General features: G+C 53.0%; 48 non-coding genes and 2 pseudogenes across 48 annotated transcripts; all 50 read right to left on the reverse strand.

The window, feature by feature from the left end:
• Positions 1-92: 92 nt before the first annotated feature.
• LOC134642573 (U2 spliceosomal RNA) lies at positions 93-283 on the reverse strand. The gene has a single exon (XR_010096275.1). It is a non-coding gene; the product is annotated as a U2 spliceosomal RNA (small nuclear RNA).
• Positions 284-477: 194 nt separating this feature from the next.
• On the reverse strand, positions 478-591 carry LOC134642480 (U5 spliceosomal RNA). Its single transcript, XR_010096187.1, has one exon. It is a non-coding gene; the product is annotated as a U5 spliceosomal RNA (small nuclear RNA).
• Positions 592-831: 240 nt separating this feature from the next.
• LOC134642339 (U2 spliceosomal RNA) lies at positions 832-1,022 on the reverse strand. Its single transcript, XR_010096064.1, has one exon. It is a non-coding gene; the product is annotated as a U2 spliceosomal RNA (small nuclear RNA).
• A 194-nt stretch (positions 1,023-1,216) lies between these two features.
• LOC134642481 (U5 spliceosomal RNA) lies at positions 1,217-1,330 on the reverse strand. Its single transcript, XR_010096188.1, has one exon. It is a non-coding gene; the product is annotated as a U5 spliceosomal RNA (small nuclear RNA).
• A 226-nt stretch (positions 1,331-1,556) lies between these two features.
• Positions 1,557-1,747, reverse strand: LOC134642400 (U2 spliceosomal RNA). The gene has a single exon (XR_010096123.1). It is a non-coding gene; the product is annotated as a U2 spliceosomal RNA (small nuclear RNA).
• A 194-nt stretch (positions 1,748-1,941) lies between these two features.
• Positions 1,942-2,055, reverse strand: LOC134642588 (U5 spliceosomal RNA). The gene has a single exon (XR_010096290.1). It is a non-coding gene; the product is annotated as a U5 spliceosomal RNA (small nuclear RNA).
• A 240-nt stretch (positions 2,056-2,295) lies between these two features.
• On the reverse strand, positions 2,296-2,447 carry LOC134642451 (U2 spliceosomal RNA; annotated as a pseudogene).
• A 2,283-nt stretch (positions 2,448-4,730) lies between these two features.
• On the reverse strand, positions 4,731-4,921 carry LOC134642447 (U2 spliceosomal RNA). The gene has a single exon (XR_010096159.1). It is a non-coding gene; the product is annotated as a U2 spliceosomal RNA (small nuclear RNA).
• Positions 4,922-5,115: 194 nt separating this feature from the next.
• Positions 5,116-5,229, reverse strand: LOC134641892 (U5 spliceosomal RNA). Its single transcript, XR_010095633.1, has one exon. It is a non-coding gene; the product is annotated as a U5 spliceosomal RNA (small nuclear RNA).
• A 219-nt stretch (positions 5,230-5,448) lies between these two features.
• LOC134642330 (U2 spliceosomal RNA) lies at positions 5,449-5,639 on the reverse strand. Its single transcript, XR_010096055.1, has one exon. It is a non-coding gene; the product is annotated as a U2 spliceosomal RNA (small nuclear RNA).
• Positions 5,640-5,833: 194 nt separating this feature from the next.
• On the reverse strand, positions 5,834-5,947 carry LOC134642482 (U5 spliceosomal RNA). Its single transcript, XR_010096189.1, has one exon. It is a non-coding gene; the product is annotated as a U5 spliceosomal RNA (small nuclear RNA).
• A 240-nt stretch (positions 5,948-6,187) lies between these two features.
• LOC134642584 (U2 spliceosomal RNA) lies at positions 6,188-6,378 on the reverse strand. Its single transcript, XR_010096286.1, has one exon. It is a non-coding gene; the product is annotated as a U2 spliceosomal RNA (small nuclear RNA).
• Positions 6,379-6,572: 194 nt separating this feature from the next.
• Positions 6,573-6,686, reverse strand: LOC134642483 (U5 spliceosomal RNA). The gene has a single exon (XR_010096190.1). It is a non-coding gene; the product is annotated as a U5 spliceosomal RNA (small nuclear RNA).
• Positions 6,687-6,926: 240 nt separating this feature from the next.
• On the reverse strand, positions 6,927-7,117 carry LOC134642304 (U2 spliceosomal RNA). Its single transcript, XR_010096029.1, has one exon. It is a non-coding gene; the product is annotated as a U2 spliceosomal RNA (small nuclear RNA).
• A 194-nt stretch (positions 7,118-7,311) lies between these two features.
• On the reverse strand, positions 7,312-7,425 carry LOC134642484 (U5 spliceosomal RNA). Its single transcript, XR_010096191.1, has one exon. It is a non-coding gene; the product is annotated as a U5 spliceosomal RNA (small nuclear RNA).
• Positions 7,426-7,651: 226 nt separating this feature from the next.
• LOC134642401 (U2 spliceosomal RNA) lies at positions 7,652-7,842 on the reverse strand. The gene has a single exon (XR_010096124.1). It is a non-coding gene; the product is annotated as a U2 spliceosomal RNA (small nuclear RNA).
• A 194-nt stretch (positions 7,843-8,036) lies between these two features.
• LOC134642589 (U5 spliceosomal RNA) lies at positions 8,037-8,150 on the reverse strand. The gene has a single exon (XR_010096291.1). It is a non-coding gene; the product is annotated as a U5 spliceosomal RNA (small nuclear RNA).
• A 240-nt stretch (positions 8,151-8,390) lies between these two features.
• LOC134642452 (U2 spliceosomal RNA) lies at positions 8,391-8,542 on the reverse strand (annotated as a pseudogene).
• A 2,283-nt stretch (positions 8,543-10,825) lies between these two features.
• On the reverse strand, positions 10,826-11,016 carry LOC134642444 (U2 spliceosomal RNA). The gene has a single exon (XR_010096156.1). It is a non-coding gene; the product is annotated as a U2 spliceosomal RNA (small nuclear RNA).
• Positions 11,017-11,210: 194 nt separating this feature from the next.
• Positions 11,211-11,324, reverse strand: LOC134642485 (U5 spliceosomal RNA). The gene has a single exon (XR_010096192.1). It is a non-coding gene; the product is annotated as a U5 spliceosomal RNA (small nuclear RNA).
• Positions 11,325-11,550: 226 nt separating this feature from the next.
• On the reverse strand, positions 11,551-11,741 carry LOC134642378 (U2 spliceosomal RNA). Its single transcript, XR_010096101.1, has one exon. It is a non-coding gene; the product is annotated as a U2 spliceosomal RNA (small nuclear RNA).
• Positions 11,742-11,935: 194 nt separating this feature from the next.
• LOC134641893 (U5 spliceosomal RNA) lies at positions 11,936-12,049 on the reverse strand. The gene has a single exon (XR_010095634.1). It is a non-coding gene; the product is annotated as a U5 spliceosomal RNA (small nuclear RNA).
• A 226-nt stretch (positions 12,050-12,275) lies between these two features.
• On the reverse strand, positions 12,276-12,466 carry LOC134642596 (U2 spliceosomal RNA). The gene has a single exon (XR_010096297.1). It is a non-coding gene; the product is annotated as a U2 spliceosomal RNA (small nuclear RNA).
• Positions 12,467-12,660: 194 nt separating this feature from the next.
• Positions 12,661-12,774, reverse strand: LOC134642486 (U5 spliceosomal RNA). Its single transcript, XR_010096193.1, has one exon. It is a non-coding gene; the product is annotated as a U5 spliceosomal RNA (small nuclear RNA).
• A 240-nt stretch (positions 12,775-13,014) lies between these two features.
• Positions 13,015-13,205, reverse strand: LOC134642608 (U2 spliceosomal RNA). The gene has a single exon (XR_010096308.1). It is a non-coding gene; the product is annotated as a U2 spliceosomal RNA (small nuclear RNA).
• Positions 13,206-13,399: 194 nt separating this feature from the next.
• Positions 13,400-13,513, reverse strand: LOC134642487 (U5 spliceosomal RNA). Its single transcript, XR_010096194.1, has one exon. It is a non-coding gene; the product is annotated as a U5 spliceosomal RNA (small nuclear RNA).
• Positions 13,514-13,753: 240 nt separating this feature from the next.
• Positions 13,754-13,944, reverse strand: LOC134641845 (U2 spliceosomal RNA). The gene has a single exon (XR_010095585.1). It is a non-coding gene; the product is annotated as a U2 spliceosomal RNA (small nuclear RNA).
• Positions 13,945-14,138: 194 nt separating this feature from the next.
• On the reverse strand, positions 14,139-14,252 carry LOC134642488 (U5 spliceosomal RNA). Its single transcript, XR_010096195.1, has one exon. It is a non-coding gene; the product is annotated as a U5 spliceosomal RNA (small nuclear RNA).
• Positions 14,253-14,478: 226 nt separating this feature from the next.
• Positions 14,479-14,669, reverse strand: LOC134641857 (U2 spliceosomal RNA). The gene has a single exon (XR_010095598.1). It is a non-coding gene; the product is annotated as a U2 spliceosomal RNA (small nuclear RNA).
• Positions 14,670-14,863: 194 nt separating this feature from the next.
• On the reverse strand, positions 14,864-14,977 carry LOC134642489 (U5 spliceosomal RNA). Its single transcript, XR_010096196.1, has one exon. It is a non-coding gene; the product is annotated as a U5 spliceosomal RNA (small nuclear RNA).
• A 226-nt stretch (positions 14,978-15,203) lies between these two features.
• On the reverse strand, positions 15,204-15,394 carry LOC134642305 (U2 spliceosomal RNA). Its single transcript, XR_010096030.1, has one exon. It is a non-coding gene; the product is annotated as a U2 spliceosomal RNA (small nuclear RNA).
• Positions 15,395-15,588: 194 nt separating this feature from the next.
• LOC134642491 (U5 spliceosomal RNA) lies at positions 15,589-15,702 on the reverse strand. The gene has a single exon (XR_010096198.1). It is a non-coding gene; the product is annotated as a U5 spliceosomal RNA (small nuclear RNA).
• Positions 15,703-15,942: 240 nt separating this feature from the next.
• LOC134641868 (U2 spliceosomal RNA) lies at positions 15,943-16,133 on the reverse strand. Its single transcript, XR_010095609.1, has one exon. It is a non-coding gene; the product is annotated as a U2 spliceosomal RNA (small nuclear RNA).
• Positions 16,134-16,327: 194 nt separating this feature from the next.
• Positions 16,328-16,441, reverse strand: LOC134642492 (U5 spliceosomal RNA). Its single transcript, XR_010096199.1, has one exon. It is a non-coding gene; the product is annotated as a U5 spliceosomal RNA (small nuclear RNA).
• A 226-nt stretch (positions 16,442-16,667) lies between these two features.
• LOC134641880 (U2 spliceosomal RNA) lies at positions 16,668-16,858 on the reverse strand. The gene has a single exon (XR_010095620.1). It is a non-coding gene; the product is annotated as a U2 spliceosomal RNA (small nuclear RNA).
• A 194-nt stretch (positions 16,859-17,052) lies between these two features.
• On the reverse strand, positions 17,053-17,166 carry LOC134642590 (U5 spliceosomal RNA). The gene has a single exon (XR_010096292.1). It is a non-coding gene; the product is annotated as a U5 spliceosomal RNA (small nuclear RNA).
• A 240-nt stretch (positions 17,167-17,406) lies between these two features.
• On the reverse strand, positions 17,407-17,597 carry LOC134641891 (U2 spliceosomal RNA). The gene has a single exon (XR_010095632.1). It is a non-coding gene; the product is annotated as a U2 spliceosomal RNA (small nuclear RNA).
• Positions 17,598-17,791: 194 nt separating this feature from the next.
• LOC134642493 (U5 spliceosomal RNA) lies at positions 17,792-17,905 on the reverse strand. Its single transcript, XR_010096200.1, has one exon. It is a non-coding gene; the product is annotated as a U5 spliceosomal RNA (small nuclear RNA).
• Positions 17,906-18,131: 226 nt separating this feature from the next.
• Positions 18,132-18,322, reverse strand: LOC134641903 (U2 spliceosomal RNA). Its single transcript, XR_010095644.1, has one exon. It is a non-coding gene; the product is annotated as a U2 spliceosomal RNA (small nuclear RNA).
• Positions 18,323-18,516: 194 nt separating this feature from the next.
• LOC134642591 (U5 spliceosomal RNA) lies at positions 18,517-18,630 on the reverse strand. Its single transcript, XR_010096293.1, has one exon. It is a non-coding gene; the product is annotated as a U5 spliceosomal RNA (small nuclear RNA).
• Positions 18,631-18,870: 240 nt separating this feature from the next.
• Positions 18,871-19,061, reverse strand: LOC134641915 (U2 spliceosomal RNA). Its single transcript, XR_010095656.1, has one exon. It is a non-coding gene; the product is annotated as a U2 spliceosomal RNA (small nuclear RNA).
• A 194-nt stretch (positions 19,062-19,255) lies between these two features.
• On the reverse strand, positions 19,256-19,369 carry LOC134642005 (U5 spliceosomal RNA). Its single transcript, XR_010095743.1, has one exon. It is a non-coding gene; the product is annotated as a U5 spliceosomal RNA (small nuclear RNA).
• A 226-nt stretch (positions 19,370-19,595) lies between these two features.
• Positions 19,596-19,786, reverse strand: LOC134642311 (U2 spliceosomal RNA). The gene has a single exon (XR_010096036.1). It is a non-coding gene; the product is annotated as a U2 spliceosomal RNA (small nuclear RNA).
• A 194-nt stretch (positions 19,787-19,980) lies between these two features.
• LOC134642592 (U5 spliceosomal RNA) lies at positions 19,981-20,094 on the reverse strand. Its single transcript, XR_010096294.1, has one exon. It is a non-coding gene; the product is annotated as a U5 spliceosomal RNA (small nuclear RNA).
• A 226-nt stretch (positions 20,095-20,320) lies between these two features.
• On the reverse strand, positions 20,321-20,511 carry LOC134642379 (U2 spliceosomal RNA). Its single transcript, XR_010096102.1, has one exon. It is a non-coding gene; the product is annotated as a U2 spliceosomal RNA (small nuclear RNA).
• A 194-nt stretch (positions 20,512-20,705) lies between these two features.
• Positions 20,706-20,819, reverse strand: LOC134641894 (U5 spliceosomal RNA). The gene has a single exon (XR_010095635.1). It is a non-coding gene; the product is annotated as a U5 spliceosomal RNA (small nuclear RNA).
• A 226-nt stretch (positions 20,820-21,045) lies between these two features.
• Positions 21,046-21,236, reverse strand: LOC134641926 (U2 spliceosomal RNA). Its single transcript, XR_010095667.1, has one exon. It is a non-coding gene; the product is annotated as a U2 spliceosomal RNA (small nuclear RNA).
• Positions 21,237-21,430: 194 nt separating this feature from the next.
• LOC134641895 (U5 spliceosomal RNA) lies at positions 21,431-21,544 on the reverse strand. The gene has a single exon (XR_010095636.1). It is a non-coding gene; the product is annotated as a U5 spliceosomal RNA (small nuclear RNA).
• Positions 21,545-21,770: 226 nt separating this feature from the next.
• Positions 21,771-21,961, reverse strand: LOC134641938 (U2 spliceosomal RNA). Its single transcript, XR_010095678.1, has one exon. It is a non-coding gene; the product is annotated as a U2 spliceosomal RNA (small nuclear RNA).
• Positions 21,962-22,155: 194 nt separating this feature from the next.
• LOC134642494 (U5 spliceosomal RNA) lies at positions 22,156-22,269 on the reverse strand. Its single transcript, XR_010096201.1, has one exon. It is a non-coding gene; the product is annotated as a U5 spliceosomal RNA (small nuclear RNA).
• Between the last annotated feature and the right edge of the window lie 203 nt (positions 22,270-22,472).

Below are 22,472 nucleotides of genomic sequence, written 5' to 3' on the forward strand. Positions count from 1 at the left end.
GGAGAGGAAGTTCGCGGCTTCAGGCTGCTTTCTGGCTCTTGGCTTGGCAGACCTTAACTTGTTTGGCTTTCTTGCTTTTGCACAAAGTCAGCAAAGGGGGCACCGTTCCCGGAGGCGCTGCAATACCGGGTCGATGCGTGGAGCGAACGGAGCGAGCCCCTTATTCGGCTCCCTGTTCTAAAAATGCGTTTAATACGTTGCCCCCGAATCGGGGGCGTATCAGATATTAAACTGATAAGAACAGATACTACACTTGATCTTAGCCAAAAGGCCGAGAAGCGATGGCCTCCTGCGGGTTCCTGGCTGAGCCGCCTTCTCGGGACACTTCTCGCTTGTGACGGTGCGCTCTTTCACTTGGCTCACAGGGAGGGAGCCGCTTCAAATCTCCGCCCACCCACAGTACCTCAGAGGCCTGCGGAGCTCCCTGGAATTGCGCGCTTTCTTCTATTATTTCTTTTGAACAACGAGGAGAGGGCCCAGCCTGACGGCAGACCCTGCCAAAAAATAGGTGCAACTCCTTAGCCTCACTCTCCACGGAAGTCTTTAGTAAAAGGCGAAAGACTTGTACGTTATGAAGAGAAGCCAGAGTGTGTGTTTCTTTGGCCTCGCAGGAAGCCGCAGTGACTCCTCGTCCCGGCTTCCGGCGTCACGGTAGGCCCTGTTTGCTTGGCTGAAGCGGCAGATCTCAGGCCCCGCCTGCTCTGCTCCAGAGCTCCACTTTGACAGGAGAGGAGTGACTGGAGAGGAAGTTCGCGGCTTCAGGCTGCTTTCTGGCTCTTGGCTTGGCAGACCTTAACTTGTTTGGCTTTCTTGCTTTTGCACAAAGTCAGCAAAGGGGGCACCGTTCTCGGAGGCGCTGCAATACCGGGTCGATGCTTGGAGCGAACGGAGCGAGCCCCTTATTCGGCTCCCTGTTCTAAAAATGCGTTTAATACGTTGCCCCCGAATCGGGGGCGTATCAGATATTAAACTGATAAGAACAGATACTACACTTGATCTTAGCCAAAAGGCCGAGAAGCGATGGCCTCCTGCGGGTTCCTGGCTGAGCCGCCTTCTCGGGACACTTCTCGCTTGTGACGGTGCGCTCTTTCACTTGGCTCACAGGGAGGGAGCCGCTTCAAATCTCCGCCCACCCACAGTACCTCAGAGGCCTGCGGAGCTCCCTGGAATTGCGCGCTTTCTTCTATTATTTCTTTTGAACAACGAGGAGAGGGCCCAGCCTGACGGCAGACCCTGCCAAAAAATAGGTGCAACTCCTTAGCCTCACTCTCCACGGAAGTCTTTAGTAAAAGGCGAAAGACTTGTACGTTATGAAGAGAAGCCAGAGTGTGTGTTTCTTTGGCCTCGCAGGAAGCCGCAGTGACTCCTCGTCCCGGCTTCCGGCGTCACGGTAGGCCCTGTTTGCTTGGCTGAAGCGGCAGATCTCAGGCCCCGCCTGCTCTGCTCCAGAGCTCCACTTTGACAGGAGAGGACGTTCGCGGCTTCAGGCTGCTTTCTGGCTCTTGGCTTGGCGGACCTTAACTTGTTTGGCTTTCTTGCTTTTGCACAAAGTCAGCAAAGGGGGCACCGTTCCCGGAGGCGCTGCAATACCGGGTTGATGCGTGGAGCGAACGGAGCGAGCCCCTTATTCGGCTCCCTGTTCTAAAAATGCGTTTAATACGTTGCCCCCGAATCAGGGGGGTATCAGATATTAAACTGATAAGAACAGATACTACACTTGATCTTAGCCAAAAGGCCGAGAAGCGATGGCCTCCTGCGGGTTCCTGGCTGAGCCGCCTTCTCGGGACACTTCTCGCTTGTGACGGTGCGCTCTTTCACTTGGCTCACAGGGAGGGAGCCGCTTCAAATCTCCGCCCACCCACAGTACCTCAGAGGCCTGCGGAGCTCCCTGGAATTGCGCGCTTTCTTCTATTATTTCTTTTGAACAACGAGGAGAGGGCCCAGCCAGACGGCAGACCCTGCCAAAAAATAGGTGCAACTCTTTAGCCTCACTCTCCACGGAAGTCTTTAGTAAAAGGCGAAAGACTTGTACGTTATGAAGAGAAGCCAGAGTGTGTGTTTCTTTGGCCTCGCAGGAAGCCGCAGTGACTCCTCGTCCCGGCTTCCGGCGTCACGGTAGGCCCTGTTTGCTTGGCTGAAGCGGCAGATCTCAGGCCCCACCTGCTCTGCTCCAGAGCTCCACTTTGACAGGAGAGGGGTGACTGGAGAGGACGTTCGCGGCTTCAGGCTACTTTCTGGCTCTTGGCTTGGCAGGCCTTAACTTGTTTGGCTTTCTTGCTTTTGCACATAGTCAGCAAAGGGGGCACCGTTCCCGGAGGCGCTGCAATACCGGGTCGATGCGTGGAGCGAACGGAGGGAGCCCCTTATTCGGCTCCCTGTTCTAAAAATGGGTTTAATACGTTGCATTTCTCGTACTCCATATACTCCTCCTGTTTTAATTTAAATGTTTCGGCCCTCGCTTTTCTCTCAAGTAATTCCTCTTGTCTCATTTTTAAATTCTCCAGGTACCCTTCCTTTTTAATTTCCCTTCCCATATTTTCCTTGGCATAGATTTTTTCTATCTCCTTTTGTATTGTATCAAACTCCTTCTTTCGAAGTTTTGACCTCTCTGTACAATATTCAATCGTAAACTTTTTTATTTTTTTCTTTATATCCTCCCACCAAGCCACATTATTTCTATATAAACTTTTCATCTCAACCCAGATCGGGAAGATTTTCATGAAGCCTTCCCTAAAAGCTTTCTCTGCAAGAACGTCATTATTAAGCTTCCAGTAGCCTTTTCCAAAATCAGGCCCTGCTATCTCAAGCTCCACATCAACTACATAGTGGTCTGTAAAGAGGGCCGGTATTGTTTTTCCCCTTATTATTTTACACTTTTTTTCTACTAAGATGTAGTCTAACCTACTCTTCACCCCCCTTGTATTTTTCCAAGTATACCCTACTTGCTTCCCCAGTATCTTCCCCATGACATCGATTAAGCCATATTTTTCAATAAAAGTCTTAAAGGGGAGGGAGAACTTTTCCCTTTCCAAAGAGCAGTTAAAATCCCCTCCCACAATTATAGCTTTCCTGGTTAAAAAGCAAGTATCCATCTTTAGAAAAAGGTCCTTTCGTAGCCCAGGTTCCACCTGTGCGTATACGTTTATTATTCGACATCGAGTCCCATTTTTATCAATATCCACCACCATTACCCTTCCTTGTATTACAGTAAAATTCTCAAGTATCCGTATATCTTTATTCCCGCATAACACCCCAACTCCAGACCCGTGTACCCCCCCAATGCTCCAAAGAGCTTCCCCTCCCCTCCATTCCTCAGTAAACAAAACAACATCCCTCTCGTCCCCCAAGTGAGCCTCCTGAACCAAACAAACATCAAAATTTTGGCTCAACAAAAATTCATAAACAATTTTTCTCTTTCGGGCACTTTTTAGCCCCCTGACATTCAGGGTAATTATCCGTAGTTTTCCCATACCAAAAACAAAAAACAAACAAAACACACAGAGCAAAGAGAAAAGTAATAAAAGGGAAGAAAAAAAACAAAACAAAGAGTCTCATGATTTATTTTACCTCCTCTCTTAAATTCTCTAACTATCCATATTAACATGTGACAGGAGGGTTTTTATAAAAGAGTCCTCTGACTTTCCTTCACTCTCACCTTCCTCTTCCATATCTCCATCACTTGTCACGTCGCTTGGGGGGGTATGCATACACTCAGTCTGTGTCCCCCTTAACACATAACCCTCCACGTTTCCGCCTTCCTCCAACACCTCCTCCCTAATATCCTGTTCGCTTTTCTTACTATCTTCGGAGAGGGCGGCTGAACTCACCTTTCTCCTCCTTTTAGCAGTCTTCCTCCGTGGTTTTGCTACCACTTCCCAATGTTGCTGGGGTTCCTCCCCCTGCTGCAATTTCTCACCACCTTGCTCAGAAATCCTCTCTCCCTTCTCCTCCCGTTGCTCCGACCCCTCCTCCACACCTTCCACTTTGTCCTCATCAGCCTGATTTCCAGCAGCTGGTGACGGCTCCTGGGGCCTTGTTCCTTCACCGATGTCTCTTTCTTCTTCACTGCGTTTTTCCTCAGCAAGTCCAGTCTTTACCACGGCTGCATAGGGCCGCGGCTTAGTACAATCTCTCGCCATATGCGCTTCCGAGTCGCATAGATGGCATCTCCTAGGCTCCTTGCAGTCCCTCGTAATATGTCCAATCTTGCCGCAACTCCTACACCTCACCTGGTCGCATCTTTCAACGTCGTGTCCAGTACTCCCGCATTTCCGACATGCCTGAGGCTGCCCTGCATAGACAAGGAAGCCTCTATCCGCGCCGATAGAAAAAACTGCTGGCGGGTGACAATATCCATCGTCACTATCCATATCTGCACGCAATTTGATGCGGAATTGTCTCTTTCCGGTCCATATGCCTAGACCGTCCTTTATTTTGCGTACCCCTGGGAGAACGTTAACGTATCTCCCTAGAAAGTACCGAATAGTCTCCTCCGTGACCCATGGGTTGTACATATGTATTGTTAAAATTCTGTAGTCATTTCGGTACAGTGGGATCACCGTGTATCTCCGCAGCTCTTCATCTTCCGCGAAAATACACTTCCTTCTCACTTCTTCTGCATATTCTCCTGTAGAAAATGTCACGTCGTAGTGCTTACTTGCGGTGCTCTGTTGTAAGCAGTATATTTCCTCCGGCTGTATCTTCAGGGCTTCGAAGAGGATCTTCCGTCCAAAGGTTATTCTGTCGTGAAGTTGGATGTCTTTCTCCAGTAGTTCAAATCTCAAAGTATTTCTTGTTCCAGATATTCTTGCATCTCTCTCGGAAAAACTGGCCGACGCCGTCGCCATCTTTCTTTGCTTCTCGCCTGAACTGATAAGAACAGATACTACACTTGATCTTAGCCAAAAGGCCGAGAAGCGATGGCCTCCTGCGGGTTCCTGGCTGAGCCGCCTTCTCGGGACACTTCTCGCTTGTGACGGTGCGCTCTTTCACTTGGCTCACAGGGAGGGAGCCGCTTCAAATCTCCGCCCACCCACAGTACCTCAGAGGCCTGCGGAGCTCCCTGGAATTGCGCGCTTTCTTCTATTATTTCTTTTGAACAACGAGGAGAGGGCCCAGCCAGACGGCAGACCCTGCCAAAAAATAGGTGCAACTCCTTAGCCTCACTCTCCACGGAAGTCTTTAGTAAAAGGCGAAAGACTTGTACGTTATGAAGAGAAGCCAGAGTGTGCGTTTCTTTGGCCTCGCAGGAAGCCGCAGTGACTCCTCGTCCCGGCTTCCGGCGTCACGGTAGGCCCTGTTTGCTTGGCTGAAGCGGCAGATCTCAGGCCCCGCCTGCTCTGCTCCAGAGCTCCACTTTGACAGGAGAGGACGTTCGCGGCTTCAGGCTGCTTTCTGGCTCTTGGCTTGGCAACTTGTTTGGCTTTCTTGCTTTTGCACAAAGTCAGCAAAGGGGGCACCGTTCCCGGAGGCGCTGCAATACCGGGTCGATGCGTGGAGCGAACGGAGCGAGCCCCTTATTCGGCTCCCTGTTCTAAAAATGCGTTTAATACGTTGCCCCCGAATCGGGGGCGTATCAGATATTAAACTGATAAGAACAGATACTACACTTAATCTTAGCCAAAAGGCCGAGAAGCGATGGCCTCCTGCGGGTTCCTGGCTGAGCCGCCTTCTCGGGACACTTCTCGCTTGTGACGGTGCGCTCTTTCACTTGGCTCACAGGGAGGGAGCCGCTTCAAATCTCCGCCCACCCACAGTACCTCAGAGGCCTGCGGAGCTCCCTGGAATTGCGCGCTTTCTTCTATTATTTCTTTTGAACAACGAGGAGAGGGCCCAGCCTGACGGCAGACCCTGCCAAAAAATAGGTGCAACTCCTTAGCCTCACTCTCCACGGAAGTCTTTAGTAAAAGGCGAAAGACTTGTACGTTATGAAGAGAAGCCAGAGTGTGTGTTTCTTTGGCCTCGCAGGAAGCCGCAGTGACTCCTCGTCCCGGCTTCCGGCGTCACGGTAGGCCCTGTTTGCTTGGCTGAAGCGGCAGATCTCAGGCCCCGCCTGCTCTGCTCCAGAGCTCCACTTTGACAGGAGAGGGGTGACTGGAGAGGAAGTTCGCGGCTTCAGGCTGCTTTCTGGCTCTTGGCTTGGCAGACCTTAACTTGTTTGGCTTTCTTGCTTTTGCACAAAGTCAGCAAAGGGGGCACCGTTCCCGGAGGCGCTGCAATACCGGGTCGATGCGTGGAGCGAACGGAGCGAGCCCCTTATTCGGCTCCCTGTTCTAAAAATGCGTTTAATACGTTGCCCCCGAATCGGGGGCGTATCAGATATTAAACTGATAAGAACAGATACTACACTTGATCTTAGCCAAAAGGCCGAGAAGCGATGGCCTCCTGCGGGTTCCTGGCTGAGCCGCCTTCTCGGGACACTTCTCGCTTGTGACGGTGCGCTCTTTCACTTGGCTCACAGGGAGGGAGCCGCTTCAAATCTCCGCCCACCCACAGTACCTCAGAGGCCTGCGGAGCTCCCTGGAATTGCGCGCTTTCTTCTATTATTTCTTTTGAACAACGAGGAGAGGGCCCAGCCTGACGGCAGACCCTGCCAAAAAATAGGTGCAACTCCTTAGCCTCACTCTCCACGGAAGTCTTTAGTAAAAGGCGAAAGACTTGTACGTTATGAAGAGAAGCCAGAGTGTGTGTTTCTTTGGCCTCGCAGGAAGCCGCAGTGACTCCTCGTCCCGGCTTCCGGCGTCACGGTAGGCCCTGTTTGCTTGGCTGAAGCGGCAGATCTCAGGCCCCGCCTGCTCTGCTCCAGAGCTCCACTTTGACAGGAGAGGAGTGACTGGAGAGGAAGTTCGCGGCTTCAGGCTGCTTTCTGGCTCTTGGCTTGGCAGACCTTAACTTGTTTGGCTTTCTTGCTTTTGCACAAAGTCAGCAAAGGGGGCACCGTTCCCGGAGGCGCTGCAATACCGGGTCGATGCTTGGAGCGAACGGAGCGAGCCCCTTATTCGGCTCCCTGTTCTAAAAATGCGTTTAATACGTTGCCCCCGAATCGGGGGCGTATCAGATATTAAACTGATAAGAACAGATACTACACTTGATCTTAGCCAAAAGGCCGAGAAGCGATGGCCTCCTGCGGGTTCCTGGCTGAGCCGCCTTCTCGGGACACTTCTCGCTTGTGACGGTGCGCTCTTTCACTTGGCTCACAGGGAGGGAGCCGCTTCAAATCTCCGCCCACCCACAGTACCTCAGAGGCCTGCGGAGCTCCCTGGAATTGCGCGCTTTCTTCTATTATTTCTTTTGAACAACGAGGAGAGGGCCCAGCCTGACGGCAGACCCTGCCAAAAAATAGGTGCAACTCCTTAGCCTCACTCTCCACGGAAGTCTTTAGTAAAAGGCGAAAGACTTGTACGTTATGAAGAGAAGCCAGAGTGTGTGTTTCTTTGGCCTCGCAGGAAGCCGCAGTGACTCCTCGTCCCGGCTTCCGGCGTCACGGTAGGCCCTGTTTGCTTGGCTGAAGCGGCAGATCTCAGGCCCCGCCTGCTCTGCTCCAGAGCTCCACTTTGACAGGAGAGGACGTTCGCGGCTTCAGGCTGCTTTCTGGCTCTTGGCTTGGCGGACCTTAACTTGTTTGGCTTTCTTGCTTTTGCACAAAGTCAGCAAAGGGGGCACCGTTCCCGGAGGCGCTGCAATACCGGGTTGATGCGTGGAGCGAACGGAGCGAGCCCCTTATTCGGCTCCCTGTTCTAAAAATGCGTTTAATACGTTGCCCCCGAATCAGGGGGGTATCAGATATTAAACTGATAAGAACAGATACTACACTTGATCTTAGCCAAAAGGCCGAGAAGCGATGGCCTCCTGCGGGTTCCTGGCTGAGCCGCCTTCTCGGGACACTTCTCGCTTGTGACGGTGCGCTCTTTCACTTGGCTCACAGGGAGGGAGCCGCTTCAAATCTCCGCCCACCCACAGTACCTCAGAGGCCTGCGGAGCTCCCTGGAATTGCGCGCTTTCTTCTATTATTTCTTTTGAACAACGAGGAGAGGGCCCAGCCAGACGGCAGACCCTGCCAAAAAATAGGTGCAACTCTTTAGCCTCACTCTCCACGGAAGTCTTTAGTAAAAGGCGAAAGACTTGTACGTTATGAAGAGAAGCCAGAGTGTGTGTTTCTTTGGCCTCGCAGGAAGCCGCAGTGACTCCTCGTCCCGGCTTCCGGCGTCACGGTAGGCCCTGTTTGCTTGGCTGAAGCGGCAGATCTCAGGCCCCACCTGCTCTGCTCCAGAGCTCCACTTTGACAGGAGAGGGGTGACTGGAGAGGACGTTCGCGGCTTCAGGCTACTTTCTGGCTCTTGGCTTGGCAGGCCTTAACTTGTTTGGCTTTCTTGCTTTTGCACATAGTCAGCAAAGGGGGCACCGTTCCCGGAGGCGCTGCAATACCGGGTCGATGCGTGGAGCGAACGGAGGGAGCCCCTTATTCGGCTCCCTGTTCTAAAAATGGGTTTAATACGTTGCATTTCTCGTACTCCATATACTCCTCCTGTTTTAATTTAAATGTTTCGGCCCTCGCTTTTCTCTCAAGTAATTCCTCTTGTCTCATTTTTAAATTCTCCAGGTACCCTTCCTTTTTAATTTCCCTTCCCATATTTTCCTTGGCATAGATTTTTTCTATCTCCTTTTGTATTGTATCAAACTCCTTCTTTCGAAGTTTTGACCTCTCTGTACAATATTCAATCGTAAACTTTTTTATTTTTTTCTTTATATCCTCCCACCAAGCCACATTATTTCTATATAAACTTTTCATCTCAACCCAGATCGGGAAGATTTTCATGAAGCCTTCCCTAAAAGCTTTCTCTGCAAGAACGTCATTATTAAGCTTCCAGTAGCCTTTTCCAAAATCAGGCCCTGCTATCTCAAGCTCCACATCAACTACATAGTGGTCTGTAAAGAGGGCCGGTATTGTTTTTCCCCTTATTATTTTACACTTTTTTTCTACTAAGATGTAGTCTAACCTACTCTTCACCCCCCTTGTATTTTTCCAAGTATACCCTACTTGCTTCCCCAGTATCTTCCCCATGACATCGATTAAGCCATATTTTTCAATAAAAGTCTTAAAGGGGAGGGAGAACTTTTCCCTTTCCAAAGAGCAGTTAAAATCCCCTCCCACAATTATAGCTTTCCTGGTTAAAAAGCAAGTATCCATCTTTAGAAAAAGGTCCTTTCGTAGCCCAGGTTCCACCTGTGCGTATACGTTTATTATTCGACATCGAGTCCCATTTTTATCAATATCCACCACCATTACCCTTCCTTGTATTACAGTAAAATTCTCAAGTATCCGTATATCTTTATTCCCGCATAACACCCCAACTCCAGACCCGTGTACCCCCCCAATGCTCCAAAGAGCTTCCCCTCCCCTCCATTCCTCAGTAAACAAAACAACATCCCTCTCGTCCCCCAAGTGAGCCTCCTGAACCAAACAAACATCAAAATTTTGGCTCAACAAAAATTCATAAACAATTTTTCTCTTTCGGGCACTTTTTAGCCCCCTGACATTCAGGGTAATTATCCGTAGTTTTCCCATACCAAAAACAAAAAACAAACAAAACACACAGAGCAAAGAGAAAAGTAATAAAAGGGAAGAAAAAAAACAAAACAAAGAGTCTCATGATTTATTTTACCTCCTCTCTTAAATTCTCTAACTATCCATATTAACATGTGACAGGAGGGTTTTTATAAAAGAGTCCTCTGACTTTCCTTCACTCTCACCTTCCTCTTCCATATCTCCATCACTTGTCACGTCGCTTGGGGGGGTATGCATACACTCAGTCTGTGTCCCCCTTAACACATAACCCTCCACGTTTCCGCCTTCCTCCAACACCTCCTCCCTAATATCCTGTTCGCTTTTCTTACTATCTTCGGAGAGGGCGGCTGAACTCACCTTTCTCCTCCTTTTAGCAGTCTTCCTCCGTGGTTTTGCTACCACTTCCCAATGTTGCTGGGGTTCCTCCCCCTGCTGCAATTTCTCACCACCTTGCTCAGAAATCCTCTCTCCCTTCTCCTCCCGTTGCTCCGACCCCTCCTCCACACCTTCCACTTTGTCCTCATCAGCCTGATTTCCAGCAGCTGGTGACGGCTCCTGGGGCCTTGTTCCTTCACCGATGTCTCTTTCTTCTTCACTGCGTTTTTCCTCAGCAAGTCCAGTCTTTACCACGGCTGCATAGGGCCGCGGCTTAGTACAATCTCTCGCCATATGCGCTTCCGAGTCGCATAGATGGCATCTCCTAGGCTCCTTGCAGTCCCTCGTAATATGTCCAATCTTGCCGCAACTCCTACACCTCACCTGGTCGCATCTTTCAACGTCGTGTCCAGTACTCCCGCATTTCCGACATGCCTGAGGCTGCCCTGCATAGACAAGGAAGCCTCTATCCGCGCCGATAGAAAAAACTGCTGGCGGGTGACAATATCCATCGTCACTATCCATATCTGCACGCAATTTGATGCGGAATTGTCTCTTTCCGGTCCATATGCCTAGACCGTCCTTTATTTTGCGTACCCCTGGGAGAACGTTAACGTATCTCCCTAGAAAGTACCGAATAGTCTCCTCCGTGACCCATGGGTTGTACATATGTATTGTTAAAATTCTGTAGTCATTTCGGTACAGTGGGATCACCGTGTATCTCCGCAGCTCTTCATCTTCCGCGAAAATACACTTCCTTCTCACTTCTTCTGCATATTCTCCTGTAGAAAATGTCACGTCGTAGTGCTTACTTGCGGTGCTCTGTTGTAAGCAGTATATTTCCTCCGGCTGTATCTTCAGGGCTTCGAAGAGGATCTTCCGTCCAAAGGTTATTCTGTCGTGAAGTTGGATGTCTTTCTCCAGTAGTTCAAATCTCAAAGTAATTCTTGTTCCAGATATTCTTGCATCTCTCTCGGAAAAACTGGCCGACGCCGTCGCCATCTTTCTTTGCTTCTCGCCTGAACTGATAAGAACAGATACTACACTTGATCTTAGCCAAAAGGCCGAGAAGCGATGGCCTCCTGCGGGTTCCTGGCTGAGCCGCCTTCTCGGGACACTTCTCGCTTGTGACGGTGCGCTCTTTCACTTGGCTCACAGGGAGGGAGCCGCTTCAAATCTCCGCCCACCCACAGTACCTCAGAGGCCTGCGGAGCTCCCTGGAATTGCGCGCTTTCTTCTATTATTTCTTTTGAACAACGAGGAGAGGGCCCAGCCTGACGGCAGACCCTGCCAAAAAATAGGTGCAACTCCTTAGCCTCACTCTCCACGGAAGTCTTTAGTAAAAGGCGAAAGACTTGTACGTTATGAAGAGAAGCCAGAGTGTGTGTTTCTTTGGCCTCGCAGGAAGCCGCAGTGACTCCTCGTCCCGGCTTCCGGCGTCACGGTAGGCCCTGTTTGCTTGGCTGAAGCGGCAGATCTCAGGCCCCGCCTGCTCTGCTCCAGAGCTCCACTTTGACAGGAGAGGACGTTCGCGGCTTCAGGCTGCTTTCTGGCTCTTGGCTTGGCGGACCTTAACTTGTTTGGCTTTCTTGCTTTTGCACAAAGTCAGCAAAGGGGGCACCGTTCCCGGAGGCGCTGCAATACCGGGTCGATGCGTGGAGCGAACGGAGCGAGCCCCTTATTCGGCTCCCTGTTCTAAAAATGCGTTTAATACGTTGCCCCCGAATCAGGGGGGTATCAGATATTAAACTGATAAGAACAGATACTACACTTGATCTTAGCCAAAAGGCCGAGAAGCGATGGCCTCCTGCGGGTTCCTGGCTGAGCCGCCTTCTCGGGACACTTCTCGCTTGTGACGGTGCGCTCTTTCACTTGGCTCACAGGGAGGGAGCCGCTTCAAATCTCCGCCCACCCACAGTACCTCAGAGGCCTGCGGAGCTCCCTGGAATTGCGCGCTTTCTTCTATTATTTCTTTTGAACAACGAGGAGAGGGCCCAGCCAGACGGCAGACCCTGCCAAAAAATAGGTGCAACTCCTTAGCCTCACTCTCCACGGAAGTCTTTAGTAAAAGGCGAAAGACTTGTACGTTATGAAGAGAAGCCAGAGTGTGTGTTTCTTTGGCCTCGCAGGAAGCCGCAGTGACTCCTCGTCCCGGCTTCCGGCGTCACGGTAGGCCCTGTTTGCTTGGCTGAAGCGGCAGATCTCAGGCCCCGCCTGCTCTGCTCCAGAGCTCCACTTTGACAGGAGAGGACGTTCGCGGCTTCAGGCTGCTTTCTGGCTCTAGGCTTGGCGGACCTTAACTTGTTTGGCTTTCTTGCTTTTGCACAAAGTCAGCAAAGGGGGCACCGTTCCCGGAGGCGCTGCAATACCGGGTCGATGCGTGGAGCGAACGGAGCGAGCCCCTTATTCGGCTCCCTGTTCTAAAAATGCGTTTAATACGTTGCCCCCGAATCGGGGGCGTATCAGATATTAAACTGATAAGAACAGATACTACACTTGATCTTAGCCAAAAGGCCGAGAAGCGATGGCCTCCTGCGGGTTCCTGGCTGAGCCGCCTTCTCGGGACACTTCTCGCTTGTGACGGTGCGCTCTTTCACTTGGCTCACAGGGAGGGAGCCGCTTCAAATCTCCGCCCACCCACAGTACCTCAGAGGCCTGCGGAGCTCCCTGGAATTGCGCGCTTTCTTCTATTATTTCTTTTGAACAACGAGGAGAGGGCCCAGCCTGACGGCAGACCCTGCCAAAAAATAGGTGCAACTCCTTAGCCTCACTCTCCACGGAAGTCTTTAGTAAAAGGCGAAAGACTTGTACGTTATGAAGAGAAGCCAGAGTGTGTGTTTCTTTGGCCTCGCAGGAAGCCGCAGTGACTCCTCGTCCCGGCTTCCGGCGTCACGGTAGGCCCTGTTTGCTTGGCTGAAGCGGCAGATCTCAGGCCCCGCCTGCTCTGCTCCAGAGCTCCACTTTGACAGGAGAGGGGTGACTGGAGACGAAGTTCGCGGCTTCAGGCTGCTTTCTGGCTCTTGGCTTGGCAGACCTTAACTTGTTTGGCTTTCTTGCTTTTGCACAAAGTCAGCAAAGGGGGCACCGTTCCCGGAGGCGCTGCAATACCGGGTCGATGCGTGGAGCGAACGGAGCGAGCCCCTTATTCGGCTCCCTGTTCTAAAAATGCGTTTAATACGTTGCCCCCGAATCGGGGGCGTATCAGATATTAAACTGATAAGAACAGATACTACACTTGATCTTAGCCAAAAGGCCGAGAAGCGATGGCCTCCTGCGGGTTCCTGGCTGAGCCGCCTTCTCGGGACACTTCTCGCTTGTGACGGTGCGCTCTTTCACTTGGCTCACAGGGAGGGAGCCGCTTCAAATCTCCGCCCACCCACAGTACCTCAGAGGCCTGCGGAGCTCCCTGGAATTGCGCGCTTTCTTCTATTATTTCTTTTGAACAACGAGGAGAGGGCCCAGCCTGACGGCAGACCCTGCCAAAAAATAGGTGCAACTCCTTAGCCTCACTCTCCACGGAAGTCTTTAGTAAAAGGCGAAAGACTTGTACGTTATGAAGAGAAGCCAGAGTGTGTGTTTCTTTGGCCTCGCAGGAAGCCGCAGTGACTCCTCGTCCCGGCTTCCGGCGTCACGGTAGGCCCTGTTTGCTTGGCTGAAGCGGCAGATCTCAGGCCCCGCCTGCTCTGCTCCAGAGCTCCACTTTGACAGGAGAGGGGTGACTGGAGACGAAGTTCGCGGCTTCAGGCTGCTTTCTGGCTCTTGGCTTGGCAGACCTTAACTTGTTTGGCTTTCTTGCTTTTGCACAAAGTCAGCAAAGGGGGCACCGTTCCCGGAGGCGCTGCAATACCGGGTCGATGCGTGGAGCGAACGGAGCGAGCCCCTTATTCGGCTCCCTGTTCTAAAAATGCGTTTAATACGTTGCCCCCGAATCGGGGGCGTATCAGATATTAAACTGATAAGAACAGATACTACACTTGATCTTAGCCAAAAGGCCGAGAAGCGATGGCCTCCTGCGGGTTCCTGGCTGAGCCGCCTTCTCGGGACACTTCTCGCTTGTGACGGTGCGCTCTTTCACTTGGCTCACAGGGAGGGAGCCGCTTCAAATCTCCGCCCACCCACAGTACCTCAGAGGCCTGCGGAGCTCCCTGGAATTGCGCGCTTTCTTCTATTATTTCTTTTGAACAACGAGGAGAGGGCCCAGCCTGACGGCAGACCCTGCCAAAAAATAGGTGCAACTCCTTAGCCTCACTCTCCACGGAAGTCTTTAGTAAAAGGCGAAAGACTTGTACGTTATGAAGAGAAGCCAGAGTGTGTGTTTCTTTGGCCTCGCAGGAAGCCGCAGTGACTCCTCGTCCCGGCTTCCGGCGTCACGGTAGGCCCTGTTTGCTTGGCTGAAGCGGCAGATCTCAGGCCCCGCCTGCTCTGCTCCAGAGCTCCACTTTGACAGGAGAGGACGTTCGCGGCTTCAGGCTGCTTTCTGGCTCTTGGCTTGGCGGACCTTAACTTGTTTGGCTTTCTTGCTTTTGCACAAAGTCAGCAAAGGGGGCACCGTTCCCGGAGGCGCTGCAATACCGGGTCGATGCGTGGAGCGAACGGAGCGAGCCCCTTATTCGGCTCCCTGTTCTAAAAATGCGTTTAATACGTTGCCCCCGAATCGGGGGCGTATCAGATATTAAACTGATAAGAACAGATACTACACTTGATCTTAGCCAAAAGGCCGAGAAGCGATGGCCTCCTGCGGGTTCCTGGCTGAGCCGCCTTCTCGGGACACTTCTCGCTTGTTACGGTGCGCTCTTTCACTTGGCTCACAGGGAGGGAGCCGCTTCAAATCTCCGCCCACCCACAGTACCTCAGAGGCCTGCGGAGCTCCCTGGAATTGCGCGCTTTCTTCTACTATTTCTTTTGAACAACGAGGAGAGGGCCCAGCCTGACGGCAGACCCTGCCAAAAAATAGGTGCAACTCCTTAGCCTCACTCTCCACGGAAGTCTTTAGTAAAAGGCGAAAGACTTGTACGTTATGAAGAGAAGCCAGAGTGTGTGTTTCTTTGGCCTCGCAGGAAGCCGCAGTGACTCCTCGTCCCGGCTTCCGGCGTCACGGTAGGCCCTGTTTGCTTGGCTGAAGCGGCAGATCTCAGGCCCCGCCTGCTCTGCTCCAGAGCTCCACTTTGACAGGAGAGGACGTTCGCGGCTTCAGGCTGCTTTCTGGCTCTTGGCTTGGCGGACCTTAACTTGTTTGGCTTTCTTGCTTTTGCACAAAGTCAGCAAAGGGGGCACCGTTCCCGGATGCGCTGCAATACCGGGTCGATGCGTGGAGCGAACGGAGCGAGCCCCTTATTCGGCTCCCTGTTCTAAAAATGCGTTTAATACGTTGCCCCCGAATCGGGGGCGTATCAGATATTAAACTGATAAGAACAGATACTACACTTGATCTTAGCCAAAAGGCCGAGAAGCGATGGCCTCCTGCGGGTTCCTGGCTGAGCCGCCTTCTCGGGACACTTCTCGCTTGTGACGGTGCGCTCTTTCACTTGGCTCACAGGGAGGGAGCCGCTTCAAATCTCCGCCCACCCACAGTACCTCAGAGGCCTGCGGAGCTCCCTGGAATTGCGCGCTTTCTTCTATTATTTCTTTTGAACAACGAGCAGAGGGCCCAGCCTGACGGCAGACCCTGCCAAAAAATAGGTGCAACTCCTTAGCCTCACTCTCCACGGAAGTCTTTAGTAAAAGGCGAAAGACTTGTACGTTATGAAGAGAAGCCAGAGTGTGTGTTTCTTTGGCCTCGCAGGAAGCCGCAGTGACTCCTCGTCCCGGCTTCCGGCGTCACGGTAGGCCCTGTTTGCTTGGCTGAAGCGGCAGATCTCAGGCCCCGCCTGCTCTGCTCCAGAGCTCCACTTTGACAGGAGAGGGGTGACTGGAGACGAAGTTCGCGGCTTCAGGCTGCTTTCTGGCTCTTGGCTTGGCAGACCTTAACTTGTTTGGCTTTCTTGCTTTTGCACAAAGTCAGCAAAGGGGGCACCGTTCCCGGAGGCGCTGCAATACCGGGTCGATGCGTGGAGCGAACGGAGCGAGCCCCTTATTCGGCTCCCTGTTCTAAAAATGCGTTTAATACGTTGCCCCCGAATCGGGGGCGTATCAGATATTAAACTGATAAGAACAGATACTACACTTGATCTTAGCCAAAAGGCCGAGAAGCGATGGCCTCCTGCGGGTTCCTGGCTGAGCCGCCTTCTCGGGACACTTCTCGCTTGTGACGGTGCGCTCTTTCACTTGGCTCACAGGGAGGGAGCCGCTTCAAATCTCCGCCCACCCACAGTACCTCAGAGGCCTGCGGAGCTCCCTGGAATTGCGCGCTTTCTTCTACTATTTCTTTTGAACAACGAGGAGAGGGCCCAGCCTGACGGCAGACCCTGCCAAAAAATAGGTGCAACTCCTTAGCCTCACTCTCCACGGAAGTCTTTAGTAAAAGGCGAAAGACTTGTACGTTATGAAGAGAAGCCAGAGTGTGTGTTTCTTTGGCCTCGCAGGAAGCCGCAGTGACTCCTCGTCCCGGCTTCCGGCGTCACGGTAGGCCCTGTTTGCTTGGCTGAAGCGGCAGATCTCAGGCCCCGCCTGCTCTGCTCCAGAGCTCCACTTTGACAGGAGAGGACGTTCGCGGCTTCAGGCTGCTTTCTGGCTCTTGGCTTGGCGGACCTTAACTTGTTTGGCTTTCTTGCTTTTGCACAAAGTCAGCAAAGGGGGCACCGTTCCCGGAGGCGCTGCAATACCGGGTCGATGCGTGGAGCGAACGGAGCGAGCCCCTTATTCGGCTCCCTGTTCTAAAAATGCGTTTAATACGTTGCCCCCGAATCGGGGGCGTATCAGATATTAAACTGATAAGAACAGATACTACACTTGATCTTAGCCAAAAGGCCGAGAAGCGATGGCCTCCTGCGGGTTCCTGGCTGAGCCGCCTTCTCGGGACACTTCTCGCTTGTGACGGTGCGCTCTTTCACTTGGCTCACAGGGAGGGAGCCGCTTCAAATCTCCGCCAACCCACAGTACCTCAGAGGCCTGCGGAGCTCCCTGGAATTGCGCGCTTTCTTCTATTATTTCTTTTGAACAACGAGGAGAGGGCCCAGCCAGACGGCAGACCCTGCCAAAAAATAGGTGCAACTCTTTAGCCTCACTCTCCACGGAAGTCTTTAGTAAAAGGCGAAAGACTTGTACGTTATGAAGAGAAGCCAGAGTGTGTGTTTCTTTGGCCTCGCAGGAAGCCGCAGTGACTCCTCGTCCCGGCTTCCGGCGTCACGGTAGGCCCTGTTTGCTTGGCTGAAGCGGCAGATCTCAGGCCCCGCCTGCTCTGCTCCAGAGCTCCACTTTGACAGGAGAGGGGTGACTGGAGAGGAAGTTCGCGGCTTCAGGCTGCTTTCTGGCTCTTGGCTTGGCAGACCTTAACTTGTTTGGCTTTCTTGCTTTTGCACAAAGTCAGCAAAGGGGGCACCGTTCCCGGAGGCGCTGCAATACCGGGTCGATGCGTGGAGCGAACGGAGCGAGCCCCTTATTCGGCTCCCTGTTCTAAAAATGCGTTTAATACGTTGCCCCCGAATCGGGGGCGTATCAGATATTAAACTGATAAGAACAGATACTACACTTGATCTTAGCCAAAAGGCCGAGAAGCGATGGCCTCCTGCGGGTTCCTGGCTGAGCCGCCTTCTCGGGACACTTCTCGCTTGTGACGGTGCGCTCTTTCACTTGGCTCACAGGGAGGGAGCCGCTTCAAATCTCCGCCCACCCACAGTACCTCAGAGGCCTGCGGAGCTCCCTGGAATTGCGCGCTTTCTTCTACTATTTCTTTTGAACAACGAGGAGAGGGCCCAGCCTGACGGCAGACCCTGCCAAAAAATAGGTGCAACTCCTTAGCCTCACTCTCCACGGAAGTCTTTAGTAAAAGGCGAAAGACTTGTACGTTATGAAGAGAAGCCAGAGTGTGTGTTTCTTTGGCCTCGCAGGAAGCCGCAGTGACTCCTCGTCCCGGCTTCCGGCGTCACGGTAGGCCCTGTTTGCTTGGCTGAAGCGGCAGATCTCAGGCCCCGCCTGCTCTGCTCCAGAGCTCCACTTTGACAGGAGAGGACGTTCGCGGCTTCAGGCTGCTTTCTGGCTCTTGGCTTGGCGGACCTTAACTTGTTTGGCTTTCTTGCTTTTGCACAAAGTCAGCAAAGGGGGCACCGTTCCCGGAGGCGCTGCAATACCGGGTCGATGCGTGGAGCGAACGGAGCGAGCCCCTTATTCGGCTCCCTGTTCTAAAAATGCGTTTAATACGTTGCCCCCGAATCGGGGGCGTATCAGATATTAAACTGATAAGAACAGATACTACACTTGATCTTAGCCAAAAGGCCGAGAAGCGATGGCCTCCTGCGGGTTCCTGGCTGAGCCGCCTTCTCGGGACACTTCTCGCTTGTGACGGTGCGCTCTTTCGCTTGGCTCACAGGGAGGGAGCCGCTTCAAATCTCCGCCAACCCACAGTACCTCAGAGGCCTGCGGAGCTCCCTGGAATTGCGCGCTTTCTTCTATTATTTCTTTTGAACAACGAGGAGAGGGCCCAGCCAGACGGCAGACCCTGCCAAAAAATAGGTGCAACTCTTTAGCCTCACTCTCCACGGAAGTCTTTAGTAAAAGGCGAAAGACTTGTACGTTATGAAGAGAAGCCAGAGTGTGTGTTTCTTTGGCCTCGCAGGAAGCCGCAGTGACTCCTCGTCCCGGCTTCCGGCGTCACGGTAGGCCCTGTTTGCTTGGCTGAAGCGGCAGATCTCAGGCCCCGCCTGCTCTGCTCCAGAGCTCCACTTTGACAGGAGAGGGGTGACTGGAGAGGAAGTTCGCGGCTTCAGGCTGCTTTCTGGCTCTTGGCTTGGCAGACCTTAACTTGTTTGGCTTTCTTGCTTTTGCACAAAGTCAGCAAAGGGGGCACCGTTCCCGGAGGCGCTGCAATACCGGGTCGATGCGTGGAGCGAACGGAGCGAGCCCCTTATTCGGCTCCCTGTTCTAAAAATGCGTTTAATACGTTGCCCCCGAATCGGGGGCGTATCAGATATTAAACTGATAAGAACAGATACTACACTTGATCTTAGCCAAAAGGCCGAGAAGCGATGGCCTCCTGCGGGTTCCTGGCTGAGCCGCCTTCTCGGGACACTTCTCGCTTGTGACGGTGCGCTCTTTCACTTGGCTCACAGGGAGGGAGCCGCTTCAAATCTCCGCCCACCCACAGTACCTCAGAGGCCTGCGGAGCTCCCTGGAATTGCGCGCTTTCTTCTACTATTTCTTTTGAACAACGAGGAGAGGGCCCAGCCTGACGGCAGACCCTGCCAAAAAATAGGTGCAACTCCTTAGCCTCACTCTCCACGGAAGTCTTTAGTAAAAGGCGAAAGACTTGTACGTTATGAAGAAAAGCCAGAGTGTGTGTTTCTTTGGCCTCGCAGGAAGCCGCAGTGACTCCTCGTCCCGGCTTCCGGCGTCACGGTAGGCCCTGTTTGCTTGGCTGAAGCGGCAGATCTCAGGCCCCGCCTGCTCTGCTCCAGAGCTCCACTTTGACAGGAGAGGACGTTCGCGGCTTCAGGCTGCTTTCTGGCTCTTGGCTTGGCGGACCTTAACTTGTTTGGCTTTCTTGCTTTTGCACAAAGTCAGCAAAGGGGGCACCGTTCCCGGAGGCGCTGCAATACCGGGTCGATGCCTGGAGCGAACGGAGCGAGCCCCTTATTCGGCTCCCTGTTCTAAAAATGCGTTTAATACGTTGCCCCCGAATCGGGGGCGTATCAGATATTAAACTGATAAGAACAGATACTACACTTGATCTTAGCCAAAAGGCCGAGAAGCGATGGCCTCCTGCGGGTTCCTGGCTGAGCCGCCTTCTCGGGACACTTCTCGCTTGTGACGGTGCGCTCTTTCACTTGGCTCACAGGGAGGGAGCCGCTTCAAATCTCCGCCCACCCACAGTACCTCAGAGGCCTGCGGAGCTCCCTGGAATTGCGCGCTTTCTTCTATTATTTCTTTTGAACAACGAGGAGAGGGCCCAGCCAGACGGCAGACCCTGCCAAAAAATAGGTGCAACTCTTTAGCCTCACTCTCCACGGAAGTCTTTAGTAAAAGGCGAAAGACTTGTACGTTATGAAGAGAAGCCAGAGTGTGTGTTTCTTTGGCCTCGCAGGAAGCCGCAGTGACTCCTCGTCCCGGCTTCCGGCGTCACGGTAGGCCCTGTTTGCTTGGCTGAAGCGGCAGATCTCAGGCCCCGCCTGCTCTGCTCCAGAGCTCCACTTTGACAGGAGAGGACGTTCGCGGCTTCAGGCTGCTTTCTGGCTCTTGGCTTGGCGGACCTTAACTTGTTTGGCTTTCTTGCTTTTGCACAAAGTCAGCAAAGGGGGCACCGTTCCCGGAGGCGCTGCAATACCGGGTCGATGCGTGGAGCGAACGGAGCGAGCCCCTTATTCGGCTCCCTGTTCTAAAAATGCGTTTAATACGTTGCCCCCGAATCAGGGGGGTATCAGATATTAAACTGATAAGAACAGATACTACACTTGATCTTAGCCAAAAGGCCGAGAAGCGATGGCCTCCTGCGGGTTCCTGGCTGAGCCGCCTTCTCGGGACACTTCTCGCTTGTGACGGTGCGCTCTTTCACTTGGCTCACAGGGAGGGAGCCGCTTCAAATCTCCGCCCACCCACAGTACCTCAGAGGCCTGCGGAGCTCCCTGGAATTGCGCGCTTTCTTCTATTATTTCTTTTGAACAACGAGGAGAGGGCCCAGCCAGACGGCAGACCCTGCCAAAAAATAGGTGCAACTCCTTAGCCTCACTCTCCACGGAAGTCTTTAGTAAAAGGCGAAAGACTTGTACGTTATGAAGAGAAGCCAGAGTGTGTGTTTCTTTGGCCTCGCAGGAAGCCGCAGTGACTCCTCGTCCCGGCTTCCGGCGTCACGGTAGGCCCTGTTTGCTTGGCTGAAGCGGCAGATCTCAGGCCCCGCCTGCTCTGCTCCAGAGCTCCACTTTGACAGGAGAGGACGTTCGCGGCTTCAGGCTGCTTTCTGGCTCTTGGCTTGGCGGACCTTAACTTGTTTGGCTTTCTTGCTTTTGCACAAAGTCAGCAAAGGGGGCACCGTTCCCGGAGGCGCTGCAATACCGGGTCGATGCGTGGAGCGAACGGAGCGAGCCCCTTATTCGGCTCCCTGTTCTAAAAATGCGTTTAATACGTTGCCCCCGAATCGGGGGCGTATCAGATATTAAACTGATAAGAACAGATACTACACTTGATCTTAGCCAAAAGGCCGAGAAGCGATGGCCTCCTGCGGGTTCCTGGCTGAGCCGCCTTCTCGGGACACTTCTCGCTTGTGACGGTGCGCTCTTTCACTTGGCTCACAGGGAGGGAGCCGCTTCAAATCTCCGCCCACCCACAGTACCTCAGAGGCCTGCGGAGCTCCCTGGAATTGCGCGCTTTCTTCTATTATTTCTTTTGAACAACGAGGAGAGGGCCCAGCCAGACGGCAGACCCTGCCAAAAAATAGGTGCAACTCCTTAGCCTCACTCTCCACGGAAGTCTTTAGTAAAAGGCGAAAGACTTGTACGTTATGAAGAGAAGCCAGAGTGTGTGTTTCTTTGGCCTCGCAGGAAGCCGCAGTGACTCCTCGTCCCGGCTTCCGGCGTCACGGTAGGCCCTGTTTGCTTGGCTGAAGCGGCAGATCTCAGGCCCCGCCTGCTCTGCTCCAGAGCTCCACTTTGACAGGAGAGGACGTTCGCGGCTTCAGGCTGCTTTCTGGCTCTTGGCTTGGCGGACCTTAACTTGTTTGGCTTTCTTGCTTTTGCACAAAGTCAGCAAAGGGGGCACCGTTCCCGGAGGCGCTGCAATACCGGGTCGATGCGTGGAGCGAACGGAGCGAGCCCCTTATTCGGCTCCCTGTTCTAAAAATGCGTTTAATACGTTGCCCCCGAATCGGGGGCGTATCAGATATTAAACTGATAAGAACAGATACTACACTTGATCTTAGCCAAAAGGCCGAGAAGCGATGGCCTCCTGCGGGTTCCTGGCTGAGCCGCCTTCTCGGGACACTTCTCGCTTGTGACGGTGCGCTCTTTCACTTGGCTCACAGGGAGGGAGCCGCTTCAAATCTCCGCCCACCCACAGTACCTCAGAGGCCTGCGGAGCTCCCTGGAATTGCGCGCTTTCTTCTATTATTTCTTTTGAACAACGAGGAGAGGGCCCAGCCTGACGGCAGACCCTGCCAAAAAATAGGTGCAACTCCTTAGCCTCACTCTCCACGGAAGTCTTTAGTAAAAGGCGAAAGACTTGTACGTTATGAAGAGAAGCCAGAGTGTGTGTTTCTTTGGCCTCGCAGGAAGCCGCAGTGACTCCTCGTCCCGGCTTCCGGCGTCACGGTAGGCCCTGTTTGCTTGGCTGAAGCGGCAGATCTCAGGCCCCGCCTGCTCTGCTCCAGAGCTCCACTTTGACAGGAGAGGGGTGACTGGAGACGAAGTTCGCGGCTTCAGGCTGCTTTCTGGCTCTTGGCTTGGCAGACCTT

This window comes from Pelmatolapia mariae, linkage group LG14 (assembly GCF_036321145.2).
Source record: "Pelmatolapia mariae isolate MD_Pm_ZW linkage group LG14, Pm_UMD_F_2, whole genome shotgun sequence".
Lineage (NCBI taxonomy): Eukaryota > Metazoa > Chordata > Actinopteri > Cichliformes > Cichlidae > Pelmatolapia > Pelmatolapia mariae.